Source organism: Pristiophorus japonicus, chromosome 5 (genome assembly GCF_044704955.1).
Source record: "Pristiophorus japonicus isolate sPriJap1 chromosome 5, sPriJap1.hap1, whole genome shotgun sequence".
Taxonomy (NCBI): Eukaryota; Metazoa; Chordata; class Chondrichthyes; family Pristiophoridae; genus Pristiophorus; species Pristiophorus japonicus.
In genome coordinates, this window is record NC_091981.1 from 150983255 (window position 1) to 151000482 (window position 17228).

The following is a 17228-nucleotide window of genomic DNA, read 5'->3' on the forward strand; positions in this document are numbered from 1 at the left end:
GGAACGGTCTGACCTCCTCAGGGCATGCTCCGTGTGTGGCCACTCAATCCCCAGTCAGGACACATTTCTTAATCAGAGATAGGAGGGGATCTCTGTTTGTCCAGGTTTTGATCTGGTGGGCTGTGATGGGGGAGCCTGCACTGTCAAAGGCATCGACAACCATGGCCATCTCCGCGCTTTGCTCCGCTGCCCTCTTAGTGGTGGCCAGTGGAAGCTTGCTGAGCGCGTCAGCGCAATTTTTGGTGCCTGGCCGGTGCCATATGGTGTAGTCATATGCAGCCAGCATGAGAGCCCATCACTGTATGCAAGCTGACACATTGGCATTGACAGCTTTGCTGTCAGACAACAGGGATGTTAACGCCTTGTGGTCCGTTTCTAACTCGAACATTCCGCCAAAAAGGTACTGGTGCATCTTTTTCAACCTGTAGACACATGCGAGTGCCTCCTTTTCAACTATCCCATATCCCCTTTCTGCTTGGGAGAGCGACCTGGAGGCATAAGCCACAGGTTGGAGTTGGCCCTCATCATTACTCTGTTGCAACACACTCCCAACCCCATAGGATGATGCATCACAAGTCAAAACCAATTTCTTACAGAGGTCGTACAGAGTCAATAACTTATTAGAACAAAGCAGGTTCCACGCCCGATTGACAGGCCCTCAAAAACAATCGCAACCCTTACGCAGGAGCACATGCAGCGGCTTCAACAATGTACTTAAGTTCGGCAGAATGTTCCCGAAATAGTTCAATAGTCCCAGAAATGAATGCAACTCTGATGTGTTGCCGGGCCAGGGCGTGTGACGGATCGCCTCCGTTTTGGAATCGGTAGGCCGGATCCCATCTGCAGCAACCCTCATGCCCAAAAACGCGACCTCTGGGGCCAAAAATACCCGGTCCAGTCGGCGTAGCACCTCCTCCAGGTTGTGGAGGTGTTCCTCGGTGTCTCGACCCGTGATAGGGATGTCGTCCTGAAATACGATTGTTCTGGGGATGGATTTGAGCAAGCTTTCCATGTTTCTCTGAAAGATAGCAGCTGATGATCGAATGCCAAATGGACACCTGTTGTAGACAAACAGCCCCTTGTGCGTGGTGATGGTGGTCAGTAGCTTGGATTCTTCGGCCAATTCCTGGGTCATGTAGGCCAAAGTGAGGTCCAACTTGGTGAACAGCTTGCCGCCTGCCAGCGTGGCAAAAAGATCCTCCACTCTCGGAAGCAGGTATTGGTCCTGAAGGGACACTTGGTTAATGGTGGCCTTGTAGTCGCCACAGATCCTGACTGAGCCATCCGTTTTTAGAACAGGAACGATGGGGCTTGCCCAGTCGTTGAATTCAACGGGCGAAATTATGCCCTCTCTTTGCAACCTGTCCAACTCACTCTCAATTTTCTCTCACATCACATATGGCACAGCTCTGGCTTTGTGGTGCACTGGTGTGGCGTCCGGGGTGATGTGTATCACCACTTTGGTGCCTTTGAAAGTTCCGACGCCAGGTTGAAATAATGACTCGAACTTTTGTAGGACCTGTGAGTATGAACTTCACTCCACAGATAAAATGGCGTGCACATCCCCCCATTTCCAGTTCATCTCAGCTAGCCAGCGCCTCCCCAAAAACGCGGGACCATTTCCCGGGACAATCCAGAGTGGCAGCCGGTTCTCGGATCCATTATGTGTGACCACCAACATTGCACTGCCTAGCACTGGGATGATTGCTTTGGTGTACGTCTGTAATTGCGTGTCAATGCGTTCAAGTTTGGGTCTGCTAGCTCTGAGTGGCCACAGTTTCTTGAATTGTTGGACACTCATAAGTGACTGGCTGGCTCCTGTGTCCAGCTTCATGTGTACCAGGATGCCGTTTAACAGTACTCTCATCATCATAGGTGGCGTTGTTGTGTATGAGCTGTGGATGTTTGGCACCTGAACCCGCTGAACTTCAGCGTCCATTGCTGTGTCCCAGGTATACCCCTGCCTTACAGACCCTCTTGTGGTTCATCCGCTTCGTAAACCAGCCGCGCTGTGGGCCTCCTGCACATCCTGGCTAAATGTCCACTCAAGTTACAATTTCTGCAGATGAATTGTTGGAACCGGCACGTCTTCTCAGCATGTTTGCCCCCGCACCTCCAGCATGAGCTCAGCGATTGGTTTTGAACAAAAGAGCTGTTACCAGGTATTCCTCTCTGATTATCTCTTTGATTACTCTTGAGCACTCTGTCTGTGGGTGTCAATGGTCCCATCCTGGGATGTATTGTCCCTTGTGATGGTGTAAATGGCCATTCAACCTGTCATTGTCTCTGTTGCAGACCCAACCTAGAATCTGTTGCTGCCTGGTTGGTGTCAAATTGCCCTTGCCTGCCTGCGGGGTTCTGAGTCGCGGTTACAATGTTAACTCCCTGCTCCATCGCCACGTTGGGAGCAGAGTTGCGCGCGTATATGATCTTGGTTTCCTCCTCTCCCGCCATGAAGGTCTGAGCCATCAATGCCAAAGACCAAGTCCTTGGTCTCAATTAGCTTCCTAAAAATCCCGGCATGACCAATGCCCTCAATGAAGAAATCTCGTACCATCTCCCCCCTGCAAGCGTCTGTGAACTTAAAGGCTGGCCAAGCGCCGAAGGTCCGCAACGAAGTCTGGTATGCTCTGCCCTTCCCGACGTCGGTGCGTATAGAATTGGTGTCGGGCCATGTGTATACTACTCGCCGGTTTGAGGGGCTCACCGATCAGTTTGTTGAGCTCCTCGAAGGTCTTGTCTGCCGGCTTCTTGGGTGCGAGCAGGTCTTTCATCAGCGCGTACGTCTTAAGTCCACAGCTGGTCAGTAGATGCGCCCTCCGCTTGTCAACTGCTGCCGCTCCCAGCCAGTCCTTCATGACAAAATTCTGCTGGAGCCTCTCAACGAACTTGTCCCAATCCTCACCAACACAGTACCGTTCTGTGCTGCCGGTGCCATTCTCTTGAGTCGTTGATTCCCGTTTCTCGTCGCCAAATGTTGTGTCCTTACACACCACAGCAAATCAATACGAGGCACATACTGGAGACAAGATCACTCTGTGACCTGTACCTTTATTCACAGGACCAAGAAGTGATGACCCTGCCTGGGACCTCCCTTTATATACCTGGATGACCAAGTGAGGAATGTCTCCCACAAGTTCACCCCCTGTGGTCAAGGTGTGCATTTCTCAGGTGTACATAGTGTACAGTGTTGTCACATAAGGTTACATTATGTGAATTATTATCTCCTGGCATTTGGTAAAGCCTGCAAAATGTCTTAGGGAGAGGCTTATGATCCTTTAATGGTTGCTTTTAGTTTGACATTTCTCCTAACTTGACTTCTAAAAAATATGTATACAGTTTCCCAGGATATAATCTCACAGAGTGTGCCTCTATTTAAGTGTGGAATAATAATAGAATTTAGTTACAAAAACTGTTCAATTTATATTTATGTCAACTAAGCAATTTAGGAAGGTTTAACAATCCTTATATTCTCAAGACATATAGTCGTTGAAAAAATGAGACCCAAAATTAACCAGTGTAGATAGACATTTAGCAGATTCACATTCACTAAAGTGAGTGCAAGGGGACCAAATTATTGCTGAAATGTGCATTGGGTTTCTAAATAAAAAAAAGCTAAATCAAAATTACTTTAATATATATATCCAAAAAAATGGACTTTCACAGAAATAAAAGAGAATGAGAAGAAGGTCTTTAATAAAAAGAAAAAACAAAACATATTTAAACTAGTTATATTGAAGAGGCCTCTATTTAGTTGTTGTTCAGTAAATTTTTACAATTTATGCTTTCCATGTGTTGCTTTTCCAGGATTTTACTTACTGCCATAATGTGTCTGCTAGATGGTTTCAAACAAAAAGGGGGAGGAGATGGAAACGGGAGTAGATGCGGAGGATAGAATTCTCAATAAATGCTAAGCTAAAATAAAAGCTATAGGAAAAAATAACATTCTAATAAGACTAAACGCTATAATCTCTGTTGGTGATGTTGGAAAATGTGCAATCCCACCTGAAGCACTAACTTCTCTTTCAAATGCTGAACAACCCCAGTGCATTTCCAGCATTTTCTAATTTTGTTTCAGAAATACATGTTTCTTTTTTTTATCTGTAGATCTCTAAATGTGTTTGAAATATGTCTACCTCTTTTTGATCATGAATCTACCCTGATGTTTCTGAGTCTCAACTTAGTACAGCAGAACAGGTGGGGGGAATCAGCATTCTCCATATGGCTGGTGATATTGTGATGGATATAGTCTGTGGAAATCATCAAGAAGTACTGTTGGTGACAGATAAATTATTCGATCAATCAATTTCCACAGGTCTCAATAATTTTTAAAAATTCAGAAATTACTTAAGTATTAAATTATTTCACTGCACAAGGATCCTGACCTAGAAGCTTAAATAATATGCCATAATTATTACACACCTGCTCGCTGCTGTCACTAACATTCCCCACTCCTCACAAATCTGGATTTCTTCCATTAACTGTACATTTATTTACTGGTTGCTCAAGAGCAAACATAAATATCACTTCACAATATAAATAATTATAAACATCTTTAACAATAATGTTACCATTAAAATAGGAGTGTTTATGCAATAACACAATTATTATGTAAATTAAAATCTATTACAACAAATGCAATCTATTGATAAACTTTTTGGTGTTTTAAGAACAAACTTAGAAACATAGAAACATAGAAAATAGGTGCAGGAGTAGGCCATTCGGCCCTTCTAGCCTGCACCGCCATTCAATGAGTTCATGGCTGAACATGCAACTTCAGTACCCCATTCCTGCTTTCTCACCATACCCCTTGATTCCCATAGTAGTAAGGACTTCATCTAACTCCTTTTTGAATATATTTAGTGAATTGGCCTCAACAAATTTCTGTGGTAGAGAATTCCACAGGTTCACCACTCTCTGGGTGAAGAAATTCCTCCTCATCTCAGTCCTAAATGGCTTCCCCCTTATCCTTAGACTGTGTCCCCTGGTTCTGGACTTCCCCAACATTGGGAACATTCTTCCTGCATCTAACCTGTCTAACCCCGTCAGAATTTTAAACGTTTCTATGAGGTCCCCTCTCATTCTCCTGAACTCCAGTGAATACAAGCCCAGTTGATCCAGTCTTTCTTGATAGGTCAGTCCCGCCATCCCGGGAATCAGTCTGGTAAACCTTCGCTGCACTCCCTCAATAGCAAGAATGTCCTTCCTCAGGTTAGGAGACCAAAACTGTACACAATACTCCAGGTGTGGCCTCACCAAGGCCCTGTACAATTGTAGCAACACCTCCCTGCCCTTGTACTCAAATCCCCTCGCTATGAAGGCCAACATGCCATTTGCTTTCTTAACCACCTGCTGTACCTGCATGCCAACCTTCAATGACTGATGTACCATGACACCCAGGTCTCGTTGCACCTCTCCTTTTCCTAATCTGTCACCATTCAGATAATAGTCTGTCTCTCTGTTTTTACCACCAAAGTGGATAACCTCACATTTATCCACATTATACTTCATCTGCCATGCATTTGCCCACTCACCTAACCTATCCAAGTCGCTCAGCAGCCTCATAGAATCCTCCTTGCAGCTCACACTGCCACCCAACTTAGTGTCATCCGCAAATTTGGAGATACTACATTTAATCCCCTCGTCTTAATCATTAATGTACAGTGTAAACAGCTGGGGCCCCAGCACAGAACCTTGCGGTACCCCACTAGTCACTGCCTGCCATTCTGAAAAGTCCCCATTTACTCCTACTCTTTGCTTCCTGTCTGACAACCAGTTCTCAATCCATGTCAGCACACTACCCCCAATCCCATGTGCTTTAACTTTGCACATTAATCTCTTGTGTGGGACCTTGTCGAAAGCCTTCTGAAAGTCCAAATATACCACATCAACTGGTTCTCCCTTGTCCACTCTACTGGAAACATCCTCAAAAAATTCCAGAAGATTTGTCAAGCATGATTTCCCTTTCACAAATCCATGCTGACTTGGACCTATCATATTACCTCTTTCCAAATGCACTGCAATGACATCCTTAATAATTGATTCCATCATTTTACCCACTACCGATGTCAGGCTGACCGGTCTGTAATTCCCTGTTTTCTCTCTCCCTCCTTTTTTAAAAAGTGGGGTTACATTGGCTACCCTCCACTCCATAGGAACTGATCCAGAGTCAATGGAATGTTGGAAAATGACTGTCAATGCATCCACTATTTCCAAGGCCACCTCCTTAAGTACTCTGGGATGCAGTCCATCAGGCCCTGGGGATTTATCGGCCTTCAATCCCATCAATTTCCCCAACACAATTTCCCGACTAATAAGGATTTCCCTCAGTTCCTCCTCCTTACTAGACCCTCCGACCCCTTTTATATCCGGAAGGTTGTTTGTGTCCTCCTCAGTGAATACCGAACCAAAGTACTTGTTCAATTGGTCCGCCATTTCTTTGTTCCCCGTTATGACTTCCCCTGATTCTGACTGCAGGGGACCTACGTTTGTCTTTACTAACCTTTTTCTCTTTACATATCTATAGAAACTTTTGCAATCCGTCTTAATGTTCCCTGCAAGCTTCTTCTCGTACTCCATTTTCCCTGTCCTAATCAAACCCTTTGTCCTCCTCTGCTGAGTTCTAAATTTCTCCCAGTTCCCGGGTTCTCTGCTATTTCTGGCCAATTTGTATGCCACTTCCTTGGCTTTAATGCTATCCCTGATTTCCCTTGATAGCCACGGTTGAGCCACCTTCCCTTTTTTATTTTTACGACAGACAGGAATGTACAATTGTTGTAGTTCATCCATGCGGTCTCTAAATGTCTGCCATTGCCCATCCACAGTCAACCCCTTCAGTATCATTCGCCAATCTATCCTAGCCAATTCACGCCTCATACCTTCAAAGTTACCCTTCTTTAAGTTCTGGACCATGGTCTCTGAATTAACTGTTTCATTCTCCATCCCAATGCAGAATTCCACCATATTATGGTCACTCTTCCCCAAGGGGCCTCGCACAACGAGATTGCTAATTAATCCTCTCTCATTACACAACACCCAGTCTAAGATGGCCTCCCCCCTAGTTGGTTCCTCGACATATTGGTCTAGAAAACCATCCCTTATGCACTCCAGGAAATCCTCCTCCACCGTATTGCTTCCAGTTTGGCTAGCCCAATCTATGTGCATTTTAAAGTCACCCATTATAACTGCTGCACCTTTATTGTACGCACCCCTAATTTCATGTTTGATGCCCTCCCCAACATCACTACTACTGTTTGGAGGTCTGTACACAACTCCCACTAACGTTTTTTGTCCTTTGGTATTCTGCAGCTCTACCCATATAGATTCCACATCATCCAAGCTAATGTCCTTCCGAACTATTGCCTTAATTTGCTCCTTAACCAGCAATGCTACCCCACCTCATTTTCCTTTTATTCTATCTTTCCTGAATGTTGAATACCCCTGGATGTTGAGTTCCCAGCCCTGATCATCCTGGAGCCACGTCTCCGTAATCCCAATCACATCATATTTGTTAACATCTATTTGCACAGTTAATTCATCCACTTTATTGCGGATACTCCTTGCATTAAGACACAAAGCCTTCAGGCTTGTTCTTTTAACACCCTTTGTCCTTTTAGAATTTTGCTGTACAGTTGCCCTTTTTGTTCTTTGCCTTGGGTTTCTCTGCCCTCCACTTTTCCTCATCTCCTTTCTGTCTTTTGCTTTTGCCTCCTTTTTGTTTCCCTCTGTCTCCCTGCATTGGTTCCCATCCCCCTGCCATATCAGTTTAAATCCTCCCCAACAGCACTAGCAAACACACCCCCTAGGACATTGGTTCCGGTCCTGCCCAGGTGCAGACCGTCCGGTTTGTACTGGTCCCACCTCCCCCAGAACCGGTTCCAATGCCCCAGGAATTTGAATCCCTCCCTGTTGCACCACTGCTCAAACTTGCACTTATATAGTGCCTTTCACAACCTCTGGATGTCCCAAAATGCTTCACAACCTATGAAGCATTTGTGAAGTGCAGTCACTGTTATAAAAAAGGGAAACACGGCAGTCAATTTGTGCAAAGCAAGATCCCACAAACAGCAATGAGATTAATTACAAAATAATGTTTCAGTGGTGTTGATTGAGGGATAAATATTTGCCAGGACACCATGGAAAACTCCCCTGCTCTTCTTCAAAGAACTATGGTATCTTTTATGTCCACATGACAGGGCACCTGATCCAGTATGGCGGGCAATGCGTCTCTGCCATGGAATGAACGCATGCACGTGTTCTGCCATACGGTGCCCGTTTTACTGCATGATCAAATTTCTAAGCCTTTGTCTCTTGCCAAGCTGTTCCAGTACAACTTCAACACTGACATTTACCCAACAATGTGAAAAATTGCCTAGGTATGTCCTGTCCACAAAAAGCAGGACAAATCCAATCTGGCCAATTACCACCCCTTCAGTCTACTCTCAATCATCAGCAAAGTGATGGAAGGTGTCATCGACAGTGCTATCTAGCGGTACTTACTCACCAAAAACCTGTTCGCCGTTGCTCAGTTTGGGTTCTCCGGGAACCCTTGGCTCCAGACCTCAATACAGCCTTATCCAAACATGGAAAAAAAAGAGTTGAAGTGCGAGTGACTGTACTTGACATCAAGACAGCATTTGACCGAATGTGGCATTAAGGAGCCCTCGCAAAACTGAAGTCAATGGGAATCAGGGGGAAAACTCTCCACTGGGTGGAGTCATACTTAGCAGAAAGGAAGATGGTTGTGGTTGTTGGAGGTCAATCATCTCAAACCCAGGACATTGCTGCAGGATTTCTTCAGGGCAGTGTCCAAGGCCCAACCATCTTCAGCTGCTTCATCAATGATCTTCCCTCCATCATAAGGTCAAAAGTGAACGTGTTTGCTGATGATTGCAGAGTGTTCAGTTCCATTTGCTACTCCTCAGATAATGAAGCAGTCCATGCCTACATGCAGCAAGACCTGGACAACATTCAGATCTGGGCTGATAAATAGCAAATAACATTTGTGCCACATAAGTGTCAGGCAATGATCATCTCCTCCTCCCCTTGACATTCAGCCACATTACCATTGCTGAATCCCCCACCATCAACATCCTGGGGGTTACCATTGAGCAGAAACTTAACTGGATCAGCCACATTAATATTGGGGCTACAAGAGGAGGTCAGATGCTGGGTATCCCGTGACAGCTGACTCACCTCCTGACTTCTCAAAGCCTTTCCATCATCTAAAAGTCACAAGTCAGGAGTGTGATGGAATACTTTCAATTGCATCTTAAGTTGAAAATTCCTGTGCAAAGGCATCCTTATAGGATTTCCTAGTTTAAGTATGTCCAAAATGACACAAGATGTTTTTGTCAATAACCCTTTTTCTATGATGTGCCGTCACAATTTGGGCTGGATTTTCTGGGGAGGTCAACATGCTCGATTGGAGCCGGGTCGGGTGGGAAAATGTTTTTTTCTCCCCAGTGGGTTGGGACATAAGAACATAAGAAATAGGAGCAGGAGTAGGCCATACGGCCCCTCAAGCCTGCTCTGCCATTTAATACGATCATGGCTGATCCAATCATGGACTCAAGTCCACTACCCCGCCCGTTCTCCATAACTCCTTGTTCCCTTATCGTTTAAGAAACTGTCTATTTCTATCTTAAATTTATTTAATGTCCCAGCTTCCACAGCTCTCTGAGGCAGCGAATTCCACAGATTTACAACCCTCTGAGAGAAGAAATTCCTCCTCATCTCAGTTTTAAATGGGCGGCCCCTTATTCTAAGATCATGCCCTCTAGTTCTAGTTTCCCCTATCAGTGGAAACGTCCTCTCTGCATCCACCTTGTCAAGCCCCCTCATAATCTTATACGTTTCGATAAGATCACCTCTCATTCTTCTGAATTCCAATGAGTAGAGGCTCAACCTACTCAACCTTTCCTCATAAGTCAACCCCCTCATCTCCAGAATCAACCTCGTGAACCTTCTCTGAACTGCCTCCAAAGCAAGCATATCCTTTCGTAACTATGGAAACCAAAACTGCACGCAGTATTCCAGGTGTCACCTCACCAATACCCTGTGTAACAGTAGCAAGACTTCACTGCTTTTATACTCCATCGCCTTTGCAATAAAGGCCAAGATTTCTATGGCCTTCCTGATCACTTGCTGTACCTGCATACTAAACTTTTGTGTTTCATGCACAAGTACCCCCAAGTCTCGCTGTACTGCAGCACTTTGCAATCTTTCTCCATTTAAATAATAACTTGCTCTTTGATTTTTTTTCTGCCAAAGTGCATGACCTCACACTTTCCAACATTATACTCCATCTGCCAAATTTTTGCCCACTCACTTCGACTGTCTATGTCCTTTTGCAGATTTTTTGTGCCTTTTTCACACATTGCTTTTTTTCCCATATTTGTATCATCAGCAAACTTGGCTACGTTACACTCAGTCCCTTCTTCCAAGTTGTTAATATAGATTATAAATAGTTGGGGTCCCAGCACTGATCCCTGCGGCACCCTACTAGTTACTGGTTGCCAACCAGAGAATGAACCATTTATCCCGACTCTCTGTTTTCTGTTAGTTAGCCAATCCTCTATCCATGCTAATATATTACCCCCAACCCCGTGAACTTTTATCTTGTGCAGTAACCTTTTATGTGGCACCTTGTCAAATGCCTTCTGGAATTCCAAATACACCACATCCACTGGTTCCCCTTTATCCACCCTGTTCATTACATCCTCAAAGAATTCCAGTAAATTTGTCAAACATGACTTCCCCTTCATAAATCCATGCTGACTCTGCCTGACCGAATTTTGCTTTTCCAATTGTCCTGCTACTGCTTCCTTAATAATGGACTCCAACATCTTCCCAACCACAGATGTTAGGCTAACTGGTCTTTAGTTTCCTGTTTGTTGTCTGCTTCCTTTTTTAAATCAGGGCTTCACATTTGCAGTTTTCCAATCTGCTGGGACCCCGCTGCGAACCTGCCGCCATGTGCCTGTCCCCGATGTTGGGTCTGTTAGTGCTGAGCAGACCTGACACGCAGCGGCAGGGACCCAATTCAAGTCATTATGACCTGTTTAGAAATGATTAAGAACACATTTGAGCTCACCTTTTGAATTTACGTGCTCGCCCATGGGGTCCGCGCTGCTCGGGCATTTGGTCAGTGCCTGGTTCAATGGCCACTGAACTCCTGCCTCAGCTGTTGAGTTGATAGATTAAAATGTCAAGTAAAAGCTCCCACCTTACAGAGGTATCTTCCCTCAGCCACAAGCTTTTCCTCACTGCAGTTCCACAACAGATTCACCATGCTGCAAGTCTTTACACGAGTCTCCATCCAGTCTGACCTCATTACCTCTCTCGCCATTAACAGATTGCTCCTGTCATCTCTACTTCACATACCATCTATTCCATCAGCATAGGTGTCCTTTATACTCTCTCACCTTGGTCCTCAAAATCTCTCCATGATCATCCCCAACAACAGCAGCACCAGGCACACCAGCAGCACCAACAACAACACCAACATTCTCCATAATCAACCGATGCTGCACAGGACACAGGGCATTAGCACTGAAGCACGTGGCTGCCCGGGAGTCCAGGGATGGCCTCACCATGGTCTTGTTTACTTCACTTCATGCTGTACACCTTGGCTGCCACATGAAGCGGCAGGTTGGCACCACCCTACACCAACACCATAAAGCTTCCTTACAATGCCCAAGCCATTCCTTTCATCATTGCAGAGGTAGTGTTTTGTCTCAACATTCACTGCAACTCACTAAGCCACTTCAAAATATGCACACAAATCTGTCCAAGAATGCAAAGCGTTGAAAATAAAGGTTTCAATGTTTGACACCACATTAACAGAAACTTTACATAAACATTGCATAAAACACCCAAGTGCCTACCCTTGTATGTTGTTAGTTGGTATGATTGCACTAAGATAAAGGTGAGTGTGAGGGGTGACTAGTGAGATGGTGATGTGATAATGTAGATAGATAGGGATGGATGGAGGTGCGAGGTAAGTTGGAGTGAGTAAGGTAGTGATCAGAGGCACATCAGGATAAGGTTAAGTGTGGCTTTGTACTAACACTTCGTGATCTACTGAGACCATTGAAATGGTTGCGGCACTGCACCCAGGTCCTCCTGACCACATCCCTGCTTGTGCCCTCCTCTGCAACCAGGCTGCATTGGTGTCCTGTGGAGGTCCCTTCCACACATGAGAAGAGAAGAGGAACTCCCTGTGTGCTATGACGCCCTCCATAAGCATATGGAGGGAGTCATGGGAGAGCCTGAGTGCAGCACTGCACCTCTGTGCAATGATTGTCAGTGTTTGCTGCACCTCAGTACTGTCGAACACTGACAGCACAAATGTCAATATAAAGTTGGCTATGGTCCCTTTAAGGAAACCGGCTGATGACCTGTCATCAAATGATGTCACCAGACCCATGTCTTCTAATTGGCTGGCAAATCATAGGGCGGGCTTAACAAGCCTAATCAAAGGAAATTCATTTCAGAAGCTGGGATGGAGACAGCAGTAGGGTCGGGATGCATCACTGGCTTCGACTGCCACGGACCTGCTGCAGTCAACAAAATCACAGCTATTAATAAGGCAGTCAATGAAACTGTAAAACTTTAAAAGAAGTGTGCTGTATCTACATGCAGTTACATGCTCTGGCTACCAGGTACCATGTGGAACACTATATTTTACTTGATAGTGACCAGGAGTGGGAATCCAGGCTGGTTCTATCCTCCCTAATCCAGGTTTTACTAAAAGCACATAGGCTACTGAAGAATTTCCTTCCTCATTCATTTCACCTAATCCTTGCTACTCCATAATTAGTTCATGGCCAGTGTTGTCTTCTCATTCTTTTCCATTGACATCTCCCATGAGCAGAATCATATCCTTCTTTGCCTGCTTGTCTAAAACTTGATGTTATCTGTCCTAGAAACCGCTTACATTCTTGTTCTGCATTGTTCATTGGTGTTTAGCATTGTATAACCACAATCTTTCATATTATAGTGTAGAACATAGCAGTGATGGTTATAAATGAAACAGTTTCTCATTAAGCTGTGACTTTATGGCTTCTTTAGACTGTATTAGACAAGTTCCTTCTGTGTGTGAGGCATTTTCTTCTTCATGGCCAGGATAACGCAATGTTTCACCACTTGCAAGGTGTATCTGCCCAGCCTGTGACTGTTGTGCCCAAGCGAGACACGACGAAGTTGCATTGTATCGCTTTGTTTCCCCTCCAATCTGTACAGTCTTACTGGCATGGTGCACTGTCTGATGGTTCATGTTCCAAACTGAATGATCACCTTGGGTGAAAGAAGGGGCATCAGCAGGATGAGCCCTTCCGGCTCTGGATGTATCACGTCATTCTTATCCAAATAGGGTAATATACTTTCTCAGGTCTTATTCAACAGGTATATGTGTAGAAGTTTCAGTAACGCTACAATTTTCTAATGAGGCCAGCTCCATTGGCCTAGCCTGAATCCTTCCCACATTTCTGGGCTTGTGACTGGCAGCTACACTGTGGTGTAACAGGCGAGGTCCTTTTAATAACCTCATCACTGGCAGAAGTGTCTTCCTCCACAAAATGGAACACAAGGCTACACGACCATCACCACACTGTTGCAGTAAAATAAGTGGATCACATCTGTGGAGCCGAGAGATGCAGGAGTGCTTCTGTAGACCACTTCCGGCCCCTGCTTGGTCCCTCTGCATTTCACCCCCAGCCTGTATGATTACGCCTGATTGCTGCTGGCAAGGCTGTAATCCCAAATCCGATCGCCGACCTCGGAGAGCAGTCTTTAGAGGCGCGATAGGCACCATTATCGAGACCCAATTTCAGGTGAGTCTCGGGCCTCTGACTTCTGGTGTGTACTTGCAGCAGTCGTCTGCTTTGTGCCTGAAAATGGGCCAAGACCAATTTCTACCTTAAAGTGTTTAATATCAAGAGAAACCAAACTGCTGACATATATATTGAAAGCCAATTTTCAGGTTACCCTTTCCAATAAATGTGACAATCTGAAAACCTATAAGAGACAGCAGAACCAATATTCAAACAAATAATAGAATCATAAAAACTTACGGCACAGAAGGAGGCCATTCAGCCCATTGTTTCTTAATCTGTAGCATTGTACATTACAGCAGTTCAAATGCATATCCAAGTACTTTTTAAATGTGATGAGGGTTTCTGCCTCTTCCACCCTTTCAGGCAGTGGGTTCCAGACCTCCACCAGCCTCTGGGTGAAAAGTTTCACCTCAACCCCCCTTTAATCCTTCTACCAGTTACTTTAAATCTATGCCTCTGGTATTGACCCCTCTGTTAAGGGAACTAGGTTCTTCCTATCGAATCTATCTAGGCCCTTCATAATTTTATACACCTCAATCAAGTCTCCCCTCAGCCTCCTCTGTACCAAAGAAAACTACCCCAGCCTATCCAACCTTTCCTCATAGCTAAAATTCTCCAGACCAGGCAACATCCTCGTAAATATCTTCTGTACCCACTCTAGTACAAACACATCTTTCCTGTAATGTGTTGACCAGAACTGCATGCAGTACTCTAGCTGTGGCCTAACTAGTGTTGTATACAGTTCAAACATAACCTCCCTGCTCTTATATTCTATGCCTTGGTTAATAAAGGCAATTATCCCGTATACCTTTTTAACTACCTTATCTACCTGTCCTGCCACATTCAGGGATCTGTGGACATGCACTCCAAGGTCCCTCTGTTCCTTTACACTTCTCAGTGTCGTACCATTGATTGTGCATTCCCTTGCCTTGTTAGCCCTCCCCAAATGCATTACCTCACACTTCTCTGGATTGAATTCTATTTGCCACTGTTTAGCCTACCTGACTAGTTCATTGATATCTTCCCGCAATCTACAGCTTTATTCTTCATTATCAAACTCACCGCCAATTTTTGTATCACCTGCAAACTTCTTAATCATACCCCCTACATTCAAGTCTAAATCATTGATATATACCACTAAAAACAAGGGACCTAGTACTGAACCCCACTGGAAACAACCTTTCAGTCACAAAAACACCAATCGACCATTATCCTTTGTTTTCTGCTCTGAGCCAATTTTGGATCCAACTTGTCACTTTTCCTTGGATCCCATGGGCTTTTACTTTTGTGACCAGTCTGCCATATGGAACCTTATCAAAATCCTTGCTAAAATCTATATATACTACACTAAATGCACTATTTTCATCAACCCTCCTTGTTACCTCCTCAAAAATTCAGTCATGTTACTCAGACATGAACTTCCCTTAACAAATCCATGCTGACTGTTCTTGATTAATTTTTGCCTTTCTAAATGAGGATTAATACTGTCCCTCAATTTTTTCCAACAATTTTTCCACCACCGAGGTTAGGCTGACTAGCCTGTAATTACTCAGTTTATCCATTTTTCACTTTTTAAGTAATGGTACAACTGCAATATAGAGCTCCACCTAGGGGACTACTGTGATAATGCAACCACTGCTGTTTATACAATAAAAGGGTCATGTGACTAGGTCACATGATAAGTTCCTGTGTTAAGAGCCATCTTGTCTGTCAGCGTGTTTGTGATGTCGTAAGGAAGATTCATATTGGCGACGTAGGATAGGATAATCAGATTCCCTAGTTGAAATTTTTGTTGGTGGATGATTCCAGCAAAAAAACAGAGAGACAGTGAGAGGTACTTTGTTTTGCAACACAGCTAAAAATCCAAGGTAAATTACAAGCACACTTGGCTGAACTGAAGAGTCTAGATGGCTGCGCTGATGGAATAATAGGTCATTTGGGTAAGTTCCATTGTGACCGAGAGATTTTCAGAGTAAATGTGGTGTGGCTAGAAAGGTTTTTCACTGCAAATAGTATCATCAAAGTCCCCGATGATGAAAACCATAACTGGGTGGTTTTAGAAAGACAACGGGTTATTTTCTTAACTGAAGCAGGCCCCGAGATGTATGAAACCCTGAAAAATGTGCTTGTGCTTGTCAAGCTAAAGGACACATCACTAAAGCAGATTCCAGCACTACAGTCCTGAGCCCCTGGAAGTTGCTGAAAGTTAGCGTTTTGGAATACAAGATCAATTTATTGGCGAAAGTATCAGTGAGTACATTGTAGCTTTAAAAAGCTATCCATTCACTGTCATTTCAGAAACTTTCAGGAATGAACATTGTATGACCGCTTTGTTTGTGGGATGAAAAATGAAGCAATCAGAAGAAACTTGTTGACAATCCCTAACTTGACTTTTGACTTAGCTTGTCAGGCATCTATGTCAATGGATATGGCCAACAAATACTCCCGAGAATTTAGTGCCATTTTGAGTCATCAGACAACCGAGGTGAATCACCTGCAGGTTAACAGTATAAGACAGTTGGGCCCCAAGGCCTCAGCAACTGGCCAAGGTTTCAGAGCATTGAAGTCATGCTTTCAGTGTCTCGGACAACACATTGCTCAAAGCTGTCCATATGTGAAGGCAGTGTGTTTCTTCTGCAAGAAAACTGGGCATCTTGTGAAGGCATGCCAACTGAAGAGTAAATCAACTTTCAAGGCTATAAGTAGAAATCACCAGATGCTACATAGCATTGAAGAAAAGCAACAGGACGAGGAGGTTCCGGAGCTACATGGCATTGGGAGCACAAGGGTACCTAACAATGATTTGCAAAGTATCGTCATCCAAGTAGATGTTCCAAAAACCAGGATACCCATGGAAATTGACATTGGTGAATCCATGAGTGTAGTACCGGAATCGCTATATCGCGGCAAGTTGGGTGATTTTCCACTGGAAAAGTCAAAGATAGAGCTATGAGGCTACTCAGGAGAGCAAATTCCTGCTGTAGGACATATCACCGTACCAGTGAAATACAAAGCTCAGTTTCAGAGCTTGTCTTTCTTAATAGAGGCAGGAGACAAGTAGAAATTGGTTGGGATCACTGAAGCTGGATTAGAATTAGATTTTTCGTGTAGAAATGAGATTTGAATTGACAGATGATGCCATTAAACAGTATCCCAAGGTGTTCCACAAAACAGACAGTCTGATCCAAGGCTTCAAGGCTAATGTCAAGAGTACAGAAGGACACTCGACCAGTTTACTGCAAGCCACGTCCCATACCATAAGCACAAAAGAAAAAAGTTGAGCAAGAACTCAAAAGACTATATTCTGAGAACATTATCTCTAAGGTAGATCTAAGTAATTGGACTAAACCCATTGTTGTTGTACCTATGTCAGATGGCAATGCTGATGCT